Source organism: Salmo salar, chromosome ssa15 (genome assembly GCF_905237065.1).
Source record: "Salmo salar chromosome ssa15, Ssal_v3.1, whole genome shotgun sequence".
In the NCBI taxonomy this organism is placed as follows: Eukaryota; Metazoa; Chordata; class Actinopteri; order Salmoniformes; family Salmonidae; genus Salmo; species Salmo salar.
The window spans coordinates 54,808,152-54,820,905 of NC_059456.1; the positions used below are offsets into that span (position 1 = coordinate 54,808,152).

Below are 12,754 nucleotides of genomic sequence, written 5' to 3' on the forward strand. Positions count from 1 at the left end.
TATTTGTTAGATATTACTGCACTGTTGGAACTAGAAGCACAAGCATTTCGCTACACTCGCATTAACATCTGCTAACCATGTGTATGTGACCAATAAAATTTGTACAGAAAGTGAATAGCTTAATCAATCGATAGACAGAATTAGATTACTTCCCAAGCAAAGTCTATTTTTTTGTCTCCTCTGTTATAGAAGGTTGTAGCTCAGCCTCAATGTCAAAGAAACTAAACAATGATATCCCCACATATATTGAAGTCACATCTTTCCCAGGTATTTTAGCTTGATTCCAGCATAAAGCATCACGGAAGAAAGCGCTGTTATAGATCACTTCATACAGGCTAATCCGATCCGTTTTATTTTCTTCTAAATCTTAAGCTAACAAGGGGTAGGCCTGTGCTTTTTGCAATTTTCATGAATAAAAAGCACAGGCCTATGGCATACCCTCTCATACCCCCTCAATTCGAGTCTTGGTTTTAATTTAACTTAACAGCCCTTCACTGGCACAGAGGTAGGCTATTTAAAGAGCGCATGGTGGGTGGAGGAATTGCCTGACAAATCTATGGATATAGCTGCATTACTAGGGCTGCACGGTATATTGGTGAACATATCGGTTTAATGCCGATGTGCAAAACCGATGTCAAAGCTGACGTGCATACCTATGTAACATAGATACATGATGTAATGACTCCACGTAAAATGTTGCGCTATACGTGCAACTCAGCATTCCAAAACTAGCTCACAAGGTCTGCTGTGTGGATCGAGCAGTCATTTGAAAGAGTAACAAAATTTCAGCGAGACAACTCAAAGGCGAAATCCATTAAAGCCAAGATAATGGTATTCATTGACAATCAACCGTTCTCTGTCGTGAGTAATGTTGGCTTTCGCCAACTGGTCGAGCACCAGTACACAATACCAAGTGCGCTATTTTTCAGATGTTGCCCTACTGGAATTACACAGTAATAGCGTCACTGCTATTAGCTTCACGACATACATACTATGGAACGCCGTTTGGGTCTTTGCGTGTCAAAAAAGATACAGTAGCACTGTCAAAGCTGTACAAAAAAGTCTGCAAACAAGCAAATACCGGCCACGAACGATGTGTTTACAATATCGTGTTGGTAATAAAGCATCATTTGTTCGACCGCAACTTCTAGGGTAGCTAGCTTTAGCTTGGTACCTAGCTATCACCAATACAACCAGCCTGAAAACAATGACCAGTAGAAACTGTAGTCATCTTCAATATTCTTAGTAATGATTTAGGAATCCATGTGAGTAAGTATTAGCTAGGTTGCCACTTGTTATTTGCCTATTGAAATTGAACTTCAGTTCATGAAAATAAATAGCTAGCCAGCTACTTAACCCTGTTGCCCAAAGCTAACGTTATAAGCAGGAGGCTAGCTCCATCTGGCTAGTGAGGCTCCACCGGACCAGGTTATGTGTTGTGAAGCTAGCATTGTTTGCATCCATGAGCTAGCTAGCTTTTTTTATGACCAGCACTGTAGGTGCGCGAGATAACTTTACCAGCAATGTAGCATATATATCGATGAATCGTTGTGACATATGAAATACGAGTGATAGTGTAATCAATGTGTAATAACTATGTAAAAAATGAACGCATTAAATTATTATGTGACGTGCAGTCATATTCAGGTCCTGATTGGTCAATAAGCTTATTTGACACACGTCAAATAGTGTTATTTGACACGTCAAAATGTGTTAAATAGTATATTTTTTGACACGCAAAGACCCAAACGGTGTTCCATAGAAATCCTGGTTGAGAATGAAACGACTGAACAATGAAACAGCACAGCAAGTAAGTGAAAGAAATAGGTTTTGATTATGTTTTACTGGTAATGGGGACATACGTAAATGCCAACAAAATTACTTTTTGGTCAGTGTGGTGTGTAACCTTTATTTAACTAGTCAAGTCAGTTAAGAAAAAATTCTTATTTACAATGACCGCCTACCCCAGCCAAACCCAGACGACGCTGAGCCAATTGTGCACCGCCCTATGGGACTCCCAATCACGGCCAGATGTGATACAGCTTGGATTCGAACGAGGGACTGTAGTGACGCCTCTTGCACTGAGATGCAGTGCCTTAGACTGCTGCGTCCATGTGTGTGTGTTAACTATTTAACTGTATTAGAATGCTTAAGGCCGCTAAAATTGTAAATATCGGTTATCGGTATTGTGTTTTTTGGCAAGGTAAATATTGGATATCGGTATTGGCCAAAAATGTAATATTGGTGCATCACTATTAATTACTTCGGTCAAACAGATAGGCCTACCTCTTATTTTTTAAATAGGAAGAAATAGGCTCCAACACAAAGCCCTCTTGTTGTTTGTAGTGTAATTAAAATGATGCCTACTCAAATTTGTCTACTTTCAGCACCATGAACTGTCCATTTACGATTGATTGTGCCTTGGTTGCTGTTTCAAGTTTCAGCACCACAATGTACATGTAAGTTACTCGAATCTGGCTTAGGTGAGGTCAATATCTCTGATAAATAGGCCTACATCATGGGCAAGAAACATAGTTTTTAATAAAATGGATTATAGTAGTAGAAAGCTATCAAAGTTGACTCCAGTCCTCCTTATCTTCGCGCTCTCCTTCACAAACTGAACAGAACATCAACAATTATTTTCGGAGGAAGCCTTTAACTCTCCTCCTAAACTGCCACCATCGGCCTACACAGCACAGCCATTGGTTAGGCAGTGCACAAAAACGTGTTTGATCAGCAAGAGCAGACCGGGGCTCAGGGTTGGAATATCCATTGCAGTGTGTAGTTTTCCATTGCAGCCTAGTTTTATTTACAGCATCCCAGCAGCTACAGTACTTAAAAAATATAACTTTGCTCTGTGCTTCTCAGAGCATGCACTTCATATCCTTTAGGCTATGGATCATTTAATTGAGACCACACTAAATAGCCTATAGGCTCATTTTGTATTGCGCTCCCAGGGGAGAATCAGAATGAGGGGTGGAACCGGGCTCACATCTATATATAGCCTAACCTTTTCCTGCAGTTGGCTAAATCAGGGTCACACAGGGTCTTTCTTGGTAGTCTTAAACAAATCTACTTTGAAACAAAAGTATACACCTCACACACATGGTTATGGGATTAAAAAAAGAAGACACCTGTATCATGTCAGATATAGAGTTGAAATGTATTACATTTTGAGTTTGCATCCCAATAGTACGCTTTATATACAGAAGACAGATCACAGAAGACTGAAAAACAGCAAAACCGTTTGACATGGAAACACTGGATTTTTGGCAGCTTTTTGAAGTAATGTTTATTTATTATGAAAAACACTGAGAAATATTGCCATTTCATCAATTACAAATTGCATGACCCTCCCCTGGACTAGATTTTAAAAAAATACTAAACCTTCCCCTTGACTGAAATTGAAAAAGCAAAACCCTCCCCCATTTTCCTCCAGGTACCCGTCATGTAAACGTCGATCCATCCCTAAGGTCCTTGGACTGAGGACTAATGTTAGGCTCCTGTAATGTCACTAACGGTGAAATGGGGGTGAAAATAATATCATCTTTTCTATTATTCTATATCATCTTTACAGAACAACTTTAGTTTATTGTGTTTGCCTACTTAATATGACATAAGAGACACTAACTGAACTCTTAAACATACAAACACCTGTCAGATACAGTACTTGTTTGCTGCTCCAAATGATCATGATGGTGATTGTACAGTACCACCATATTGGATGCTTTCTTTTATATAGCAGAGATCTTTATTTAAGACCACTACTACCACTACGATATGCTCAGCAGTCCATACAGTCCCTTTTTTATTGTTTATTTGGGGTTATTTGGGGGGGGTTCTTTCTTTTTTGTCTTGATAAAAAAAGGGTTTAACCTTAGCCATATAAGTTATTGGGGACACATCCTCTTATCTCTTAGCTATTTGGAATACAATATACCTCTCAGGATATATTGAGGTGGTATTGGATCAGCAACAAGAGGATAAACAAAGATGGCTACACTTATAGATGAGGTGGTGGTTACTTCCCTCCCCCCTGGGCCCAATTACTTCTGTTTATCGCCTGGAGATTCTGTTTCCTTCATAGAATGCATGAGGTCAGCAGTTTTCATCTGGATACAGTCTGTGCGTGTCCTGTTTTAGGCTATGAACAAATAAGGACAGATAGGCCTATTTTCTTTTCAGTAAATATATTGTACTCTCAATTACATTTACTAAATTGTTCAATCAGAGTATGACTTGAAAATAATTGGCAAATAGGCCAACACTGATTTTTTTTTTATATGAATTTATAAGAAATGTTTTATTCTAGTGTGCAAAGAGAACTCACATATTACATTGCTCAAAAAAATAAAGGGAACACTAAAATAACATCCTAGATCTGAATGAATGAAATAATCTTATTAAATACTTTTTTCTTTACATAGTTGAATGTGCTGACAACAAAATCACCCAAAAATAATCAATGGAAATCCAATTTATCAACCCATGGAGGCCTGGATTTGGAGTCACACTCAAAATTAAAGTGGAAAACCACACTACAGGCTGATCCAACTTTAATGTAATGTCCTTAAAACAAGTCAAAATGAGGCTCAGTAGTGTGTGTGGCCTCAACGTGCCTGTATGACCTCCCTACAACGCCTGGGCATGCTCCTGATGAAGTGGCGGATGGTCTCCTGAGGGATCTCCTCCCAGACCTGGACTAAAGCATCCGCCAACTCCTGGACAGTCTGTGGTGCAACGTGGCGTTGGTGGATGGAGCGAGACATGATGTCCCAGATGTGCTCAATTGGATTCAGGTCTGGGGAACGGGCGGGCCAGTCCATAGCATCAATGCCTTCCTCTTGCAGGAACTGCTGACACACTCCAGCCACATGAGGTCTAGCATTGTCTTGCATTAGGAGGAACCCAGGGCCAACCGCACCAGCCTATGGTCTCACAGGGGGTCTGAGGATCTCATCTCGGTACTTAATGGCAGTCAGGCTACCTCTGGCGAGCACATGGAGGGCTGTGCGGCCCCCCAAAGAAATGCCACCCCACACCATGACTGACCCACCGCCAAACCGGTCATGCTGGAGGATGTTGCAGGCAGAAGAACGTTCTCCACGGCGTCTCCAGACTCCATCACGTCTGTCACATGTGCTCAGTGTGAACCTGCTTTCATCTGTGAAGAGCACAGGGCGCCAGTGGCGAATTTGCCAATCTTGGTGTTCTCTGGCAAATGCCAAACGTCCTGCACTGTGTTGGGCTGTAAGCACAACCCCCACCTGTGGACGTCGGGCCCTCATACCACCCTCATGGAGTCTGTTTCTGACCGTTTGAGCAGACCCATGCACATTTGTGGCCTGCTGGAGGTCATTTTGCAGGGCTCTGGCGGTGCTCCTCCTGCTCCTCCTTGCACAAAGGCGGAGGTAGCGGTCCTGCTGCTGGGTTGTTGCCCTCCTACAGCCTCCTCCACGTCTCCTGATGTACTGGCCTGTCTCCTGGTAGCGCCTCCATGCTCTGGACACTACGCTGACAGACACAGCAAACCTTGCCACAGCTCGCATTGATGTGCCATCCTGGATGAGCTGCACTACCTGAGCCACTTGTGTGGGTTGTAGACTCCGTCTCATGCTACCACTAGAGTGAAAGCACCGCCAGCATTCAAAAGTGACCAAAACATCAGCCAGGAAGCATAGGAACTGAGAAGTGGTCTGTGGTCCCCACCTGCAGAACCACTCCTTTATTGGGGGTGTCTTGCTAATTGCCTATAATTTCCACCTGTTGTCTATTCCATTTGCACAACAGCATGTGAAATTTATTGTCAATCAGTGTTGCTTCCTAAGTGGACAGTTTGATTTCACAGAAGTGTGATTGACTTGGAGTTACGTTGTGTTGTTTAAGTGTTCCCTTTATTTTTTTGAGCAGTGTATAATAATGATGTTTCAGAGACAGAATAACACCCAAAAAATCCAGAAAAACGCATATCAAAAATGTTATAAAATGATTTGCATTTTAATGAGGGAAATAAGTATTTGACCCCTCTGCAAAACATGACTTAGTACTTGGTGGCAAAACCCTTGTTGGCAATCACAGAGGTCAGACGTTTCTTGTAGTTGGCCACCAGGTTTGCACACATCTCAGGAGGGATTTTGTCCCACTCCTCTTTGCAGATCTTCTCCAAGTCATTAAGGTTTCGTTCATTAAAATGCAAATCAATTTATAACATTTTTGACATGCGTTTTTCTGGATATTTTTGTTGTTATTCTGTCTCTCACTGTTCAAATAAACATACCATTAAAATTATAGACTGATCCTTCCTTTATTAGTGGGCAAACGTACAAAATCAGCAGGGGATCAAATACTTTTTTCCCCCACTGTATATCATTTAAACGTTTTTCTCGTATTTTTTTCTGCAAAAATAGTACTGTGTTTGCAATTCAGCAGAAGTTTGAGAAATGTATGTACCACTCTTTTTGTGCTGGAGTCGACACAAAACATTTTTATGCATGCAGACTTAGCTACCTGTTGAGGCCCCTGGATGCCATTGTGGGGTCAGTACAGGTCAGTTGAAGCCCAACGGAATGAAGTGTAGCACAACTGGGGCCCTGCGGCGACCCATATATTGCTGGTCTAGAGTATATTCTAAAATGTGTTGCAGGCCTATGTTTTCTTTATTGTGATAGACTGTTGTCTTCTTCCATTATTGATTATCACTACAGGGTATTTATTTTATTTACAATACCACACAAATACAGCGCCAGTCAAAAGTTTGGACACACCTAATCATTAAAGGGTTTTTCTTCCTTTTTACATTGTAGAATAATAGTGAAGACATCAACACTATGAAATAACACTTATGGAATCATGTAGTAACCAAAAAAAGTGTTAAACAAATAAAAATGTATATTTGAGATCCTTCAAAGAAGCCACCCTTTGCCTTGTTGACAGCTTTATTCACAATGTTCTATGAACAAATAAGGTTTTATTTGTAAAGGCCTCCTGGGTGGCGCAGTGGTCTAAGGCATCGCAGTGCCAGCTGTGCCACCAGAGATTCTGGGTTCGAGCCCAGGCTCTGTCGCAGCCGGCTGTGAACAGGAGGCCCATGGGGCGGTGCACAATTGGCCCAGTGTCGTCCGGGTTGGGGAGGGTTTGGATGGCAGGGATGTCCTTGTCTCATTGTGCACTAGCGACTCCTGTGTCGGGCTGGGCGCAGTGCACGCTGGCCAGGCGTACTGTGTTTCCTCCGACACATTGGTGTGGCTGGCTTCTGGGTTGGATGTGCATTGTGTCAAGAAGCAGTGCGGCTTGGTCGGGTTGTGTTTCGGAGGACGCATGGCTCTTGACCTTCGCCTCTCCTGAGTCTGTATGGGAGTTGCAGCGATGAGACAAGACTGTAACTACCAATTGGATACCACGAAATTGGGGAGAAAAAAGGGTAAAATAATATAATAAAAATAAAAGGTTTTATATGTAAGATGGTTAAATAAAGAGCAAAATTATTTGTGCCCTGGTCCTATAAGAGCTCTTTGTCACTTCTCACGAGCCGGGTTGTGACAAAAACTCACACTCATTCTTATATTTAATAAATGTCTTATAGTGTGTGTGTGGCAGGCTTACAATGATAGCAAAAAAACAACATTTGAGAGTGTGCTGACCCTGGTGCTAGAGGGGGTACGCAGCTGGAGGTTGAATGTTTGAAGGGGTACGGGACCAAAAAAAGTTTGGGAACCACTGTGAAATAAATGTTACATAGCCTAAAACAAAATATGGTATTGTCAGCTGTTTCACACTTGTGTACAAAACCGAAAGTAAAAGACCAAAAAATTCAACTTAAGGGGGAGCATAGAAATAGTGCACATAGAACATATAACACGTTAGACTTGCTTTCAATGAGAATGACAGATCTATAACCCTGTCGCCCAAAAACTTAGCCTACATATTGCAGCTTTAAGCAAGTGAGGCGTTTTTGTATGGGGGGTGGGCAATGAGTGTTAAATTTAGTCAAGAAAAAGAATAAATTGCTATTTTTATGTGAGGCTTATACTATAAGTTTCATAATGAATGGTTATGTTGTTATGAATGAGTGTGCTGGCTGGCTGGTGTACTGATATAAGTGTGATGGATGCATGAGACATCCTGGTAACTTTGAGAAAAAAAACACTTTATATTGGAATTGTCCTTGTTGAAATTCGAGACCTCTATGCATACTCATGGGGCTAGCATAGGATCTTTACCCCTTTTTCATGGTATCCAATTGGTAGTTACAGTCTTGTCTCATCGCTGCAACTCCGTACAGACTCGGGAGAGGCGAAGGTCGAGAGCCATGCGTCCTCCAAAACACAACCCAACCAAGCCGCACTGCTTCTTGACACAATGCTCACTTAACCAGGAAGCCAGCCGCACCAATGTGTCGGAGGAAACGCCGAACACCTGGCGACCGTGTCAGCGTGCACTGCGCCCGGCCCGCCACAGGAGTCGCTTGTGCGTGATGGGACAAGGACATCCCTGCCGGCCAAACCGTCCCCTAACCCGGACGACGCTCGGCCTATGGGTCTCTGTTGCGGCCGGCTGCAACAGAGCCTGGACTCGAACCCATCATCTCAAATGGCAGCATAGGATGTCACTCTCCATTGAATACAGGCGGTGGTTGACATCAACCCCCCTCATGGAATATGTTTTTTAAAGTAATGAGATTTAGGCCCCATCGACAAATCCAAAAAGAGGACTATGCGGGAGATTGACAGCCCGCCGTTCTGCGCTGCGGACAACAAATCCCATTCTAAGAGCGGGGACACAAGCATCTCGTCATTATATCCAGTATTTCTGACACAGAGAGAGCCTTTCCAAGATGTATCCAAGTTCATGCAGTTCCATCCACAGACAAGTGAGAGGCGCTGTAGGGCCCCGTAGAAAGTAAAAGGGGAGGAGCGGTATCGGAGAGTAAAGTAGCCACACGGTCCGTCTGTATGATTGTGTGACCAGGCATGCGCTCGCATCTGAGAACCAACCGACGCTGAGTAGGGAGCGGATGAAGAAGCGTTTGGTGGCATCTGCGAACTCCCGACCACTCCGCTTACTATTGGCAACGGAAAGACGGTAGTCTCGACAGATACAGCGGACACCTGACACTCAGCAACAGAAGGCCAGCATAATACATTTAGCTGTAAAAAGCAACAACAGTCTTTGCTGGATAAAGACAGCATTCACACATAAGGACGGACGCCGGTGCTGAAGCTCAGCTGCGACTAGGGAGGTAAGGAGAAACTGCGTGTCAGCGCACGAAAAACTACTTTATGCATTTTTTATGTGCTCCGTGTCAGCCTAAGTTTACGCTTTACGCGAGGACCTCTCATTATGAGTATCCCGTGCTTTGCCTGAATGTGTGTCAGAAGCAGGAGTCCGGTTCATCTGGATCACCCCTTGCGGAGCACCATAATAACCAAATGGGTGTGCGGCTCCCATGTTGTGCGCAAGCGCCTCTACTAGGTGAAAATAAATAAAAAATATTCGCGCTAAACTTATAGGGTCCGTGAAAACGCGTATCAGTCTAATGATCCAATACACTCGTTCAAATGGAATAATATTAGTTTCTAATTTCTCAAGTGATTGTTTTTTCTTCTTCTTCATGATCCACTCATTACATTGAATAATAGAAAACTGTTTCCAGATTTTGCAATGTCCAAATGTTCTACCCTATTAAATGTAGATTTATTGGTTTGAAATATTGGTGTGGTTGGGAAAACGGGATGATTTTTAAGTCTGTGCTTCAAGTGGACGCTACCACTTCAGAGCGGGGAGATTAGCCTTGCCTACACTATACAATAAAGTGGCAAATGAAATGTTTGCATAGCCACGGGGTTTGGGTAAAGCCCCATATGAGACAGACATTTTACGGTCCATGATTATAACCTATTACAGATCTAGACACTAGCCTCTACACCAGTGACCATCAACTCGATTCAGCCGGCAGACAGGATTTTTTTCAAATTGTAAAATATTTTATTTATTTTTCTTCAGATGATGGTCAGGGTGCCGGAACATAATTTGTAAACTGCAAATTGACCGCAAGAAGCCCAAACAGACCATTTGACCAAAACATAATCATTTCAAACCTTATTATTTTAAATCTGAGATATTGAGAGCGGGGGTAAATAAAATCCCCAGTGGGCCGCCACCCTGCTCTATATGGTGAACAAGTGGGATCCTATGTTAGCAGTATAGCTGAGACAAATGCATAGCCTATAACGGAGACAATGTCCCTGTTTTGGGATAACCTATGCGTCCTTCATTCCTCCCATCCTTTGAAAACGTCAGATTTAACGCTAGGCTATAACAACTAAGTCAGATCAGTGATTATTTCTATACCATATGATCATTGATCTAATATAGCCTATATATTTAGGTCAATGATTATTTCAAGAAAGTGATCATTCAAACATGAATATATTCAAGCAGTGCCTATATGCTGCTTTGCAGGAGTGGTCCTTGAGTTGCCTCTCCACCCACAGACACGTTTGCACGAAATCCTTGCTTCACTCCTCCCACAAGCCGTTGGATAGGCCTATAGGCCTACAATATAATGCCTATAGTCTAATTTACTTTCACTTGCCCACTGTAACCTACTGTTAACCTACAGGTTATGGGTATTCAATCGAGTGGGCCGATGTCAGTTTATGGACACATATACACTCACTGTAGCTCCAGGTCTCCAGGATCCCAAGAGAATTAGCCTACAGTCATTAGGAGGATGGTTGCCATAAGCAGGAAACACATTTAGCAAAGAATCATTGTTAGTAAAGTTGTCCATGACTTAAAGATAAACAAATAAATGTGCCACTGTCCAAGTGTTTATTAAGATACGATATGGTGGGTATTAAGGTACGATGCGGAGCGGGACACTTCCATGGCCAACATCACATTGGTAAAGCTAGCAGGTACTGTAGTGTGAATCAAGCCTGGGATTAAGGGCTTTGGTAGCAGGCATCTGTAGTCGAAGATGTGAGACGATGCATTTGTCTCAGAGCTGGGCTCATTTAACAGGGGCTTCTCACCTCAGCTTTATATGTGCATGATTGTCACTGCATAGTTACAATTACTAGTCTTTGTGAAGGGATAAGGCTGTGGTGGCGGCAAAGTAAGGGAGTATGTGTTTGTGAAAGAGTGTGTGTGTGTGTACATACAAGTGTTTGTGTGCCTGTGTTAGCATGCGTGCTGTTGTTGAGTCTTATAAGGTTGCTACTGTAAGAGCATAATTGAGTGTGTCTTTGTCTCTGCAGTGATAAACATGCAGACCATGCATCACCATCAGGGAATTATTAAAGTGAGCTGTGGGGAAGGCTTAGTTTAGATGTATGATCTCTGAGGCAGAGAGCTCAGCTCTGTGTTAGCTCTGTCTGTGACGATCTTCTGTCGGATCTTGGATGAAGCATACGGAGGCAGGCAATCAATGTATATGTTTTTGGAGTTTGTTACACTCTAATACACTTGGGGCCTATTGCAAAAACCAACTGCCAGCCTAATACGGAACCCAAACTGGCTGTGCGCGTGCGCCACTGTGCGCCATTGTGCATACATTTATTTTGTCCCCCCACACCAAACGCGATCACGACACACAGGTAGAAATATCAAAACAAACTCTGAACCAATTATATTAATTTGGGGACAGGTCAAAAAGCATTAAACATTTATTGTAATTTAGCTAGTTAGCTTGCACTTGCTAGCTAATTTGTCCTGGGATATAAACATTGTTGTTATTTTACCTGAAATGCACAAGGTCCTCTACTCCGCCAATTAATCCACACATAAAACGATCAACCGAATCATTTCTAGTCATCTCTCTTCCTTCCAGGCTTTTTCTTCTCTTTTTCTTCTCAGCATCCCAGAGTCGCCTCTTCACTCTTGACATTGAGACTGGTGTTTTGTGGGTATTATTTAATGAATCTGCCAGTTGAGGACCTGTGAGGCGTCTGTTTCTCAAACTAGACACTAATGTAATTAACCTCTTGCTCAGTTGTGCACCGGGGCCTCCCACTCCTCTTTCTATTCTGCTTAGAGACAGTTTGCACTGTTCTGTGAAGTGAGTAGTACACAGCGTTGTATGAGATCTTCAGTTTCTTGGCAATTTCTCACATGGAATAGCCTTCATTTCTCAGAACAAGAATAGACTGACGAGTTTCAGAAGAAAGGGGTTTGTTTCTGGCCATTTTGAGCCTGAATTGAACCCACATGCTGATGCTCCAGATACTCAACTGGTCTAAAGAAGGCCAATTTTATTGCTTCTTTAATCAGGACAACAGTTTTCAGCTGTGCTAACATAATTGCAAAGGGGTTTTCTAATGATCAATTGGCCTTTTAAAATGATGAACTTGGATTAGCTAACACAACGTGCCATTGGAACACAGGAGTGATGATTGCTGATAATGGGCCTCTACGCCTATGTAGATATTCCATAAAAAATCTGCCGTTTCCAGCTACAATAGTCATTTACAACATTAACAATGTTTACACTGTATTTCTGATCAATTTTATGTTATTTTAATGGACCAAAAAAATTTGCTTTCTTTCAAAAACAAGGACATTTCTAAGTAACCCCAAACTTTTGAACGGTAGTGTATTTTTTTTGTTATTATTACTATTTTATTTTTTACCTTTTATTTTACTAGGCAAGTCGGTTAAGAACAAATTCTTATATATTCACATATCTATCATCTTTGTCAAATGAAAATGTAGTATAATAAAGTCATTTCAAATGGCACACATTTTTCCATTT

At 42.1% G+C, this 12,754-nt stretch overlaps 1 protein-coding gene across 4 annotated transcripts in view; it reads left to right on the forward strand.

Annotated features, from left to right (window-relative positions):
* The first annotated feature begins 8,942 nt into the window (after window positions 1-8,942).
* LOC106571749 (kelch-like protein 29) overlaps window positions 8,943-12,754 on the forward strand; it is a 323,412-nt gene continuing 319,600 nt past the window's right edge. For 2 of the 4 annotated variants that reach the window (XM_014145163.2, XM_014145162.2), the window contains exon 1: window positions 8,943-9,238. The gene's annotated coding sequence lies outside the window, so the exon portion shown is untranslated. The remainder of the gene's footprint in view (window positions 9,239-12,754) is intronic. The other 2 variants (XM_014145161.2, XM_014145167.2) reach the window with 2 other exon arrangements.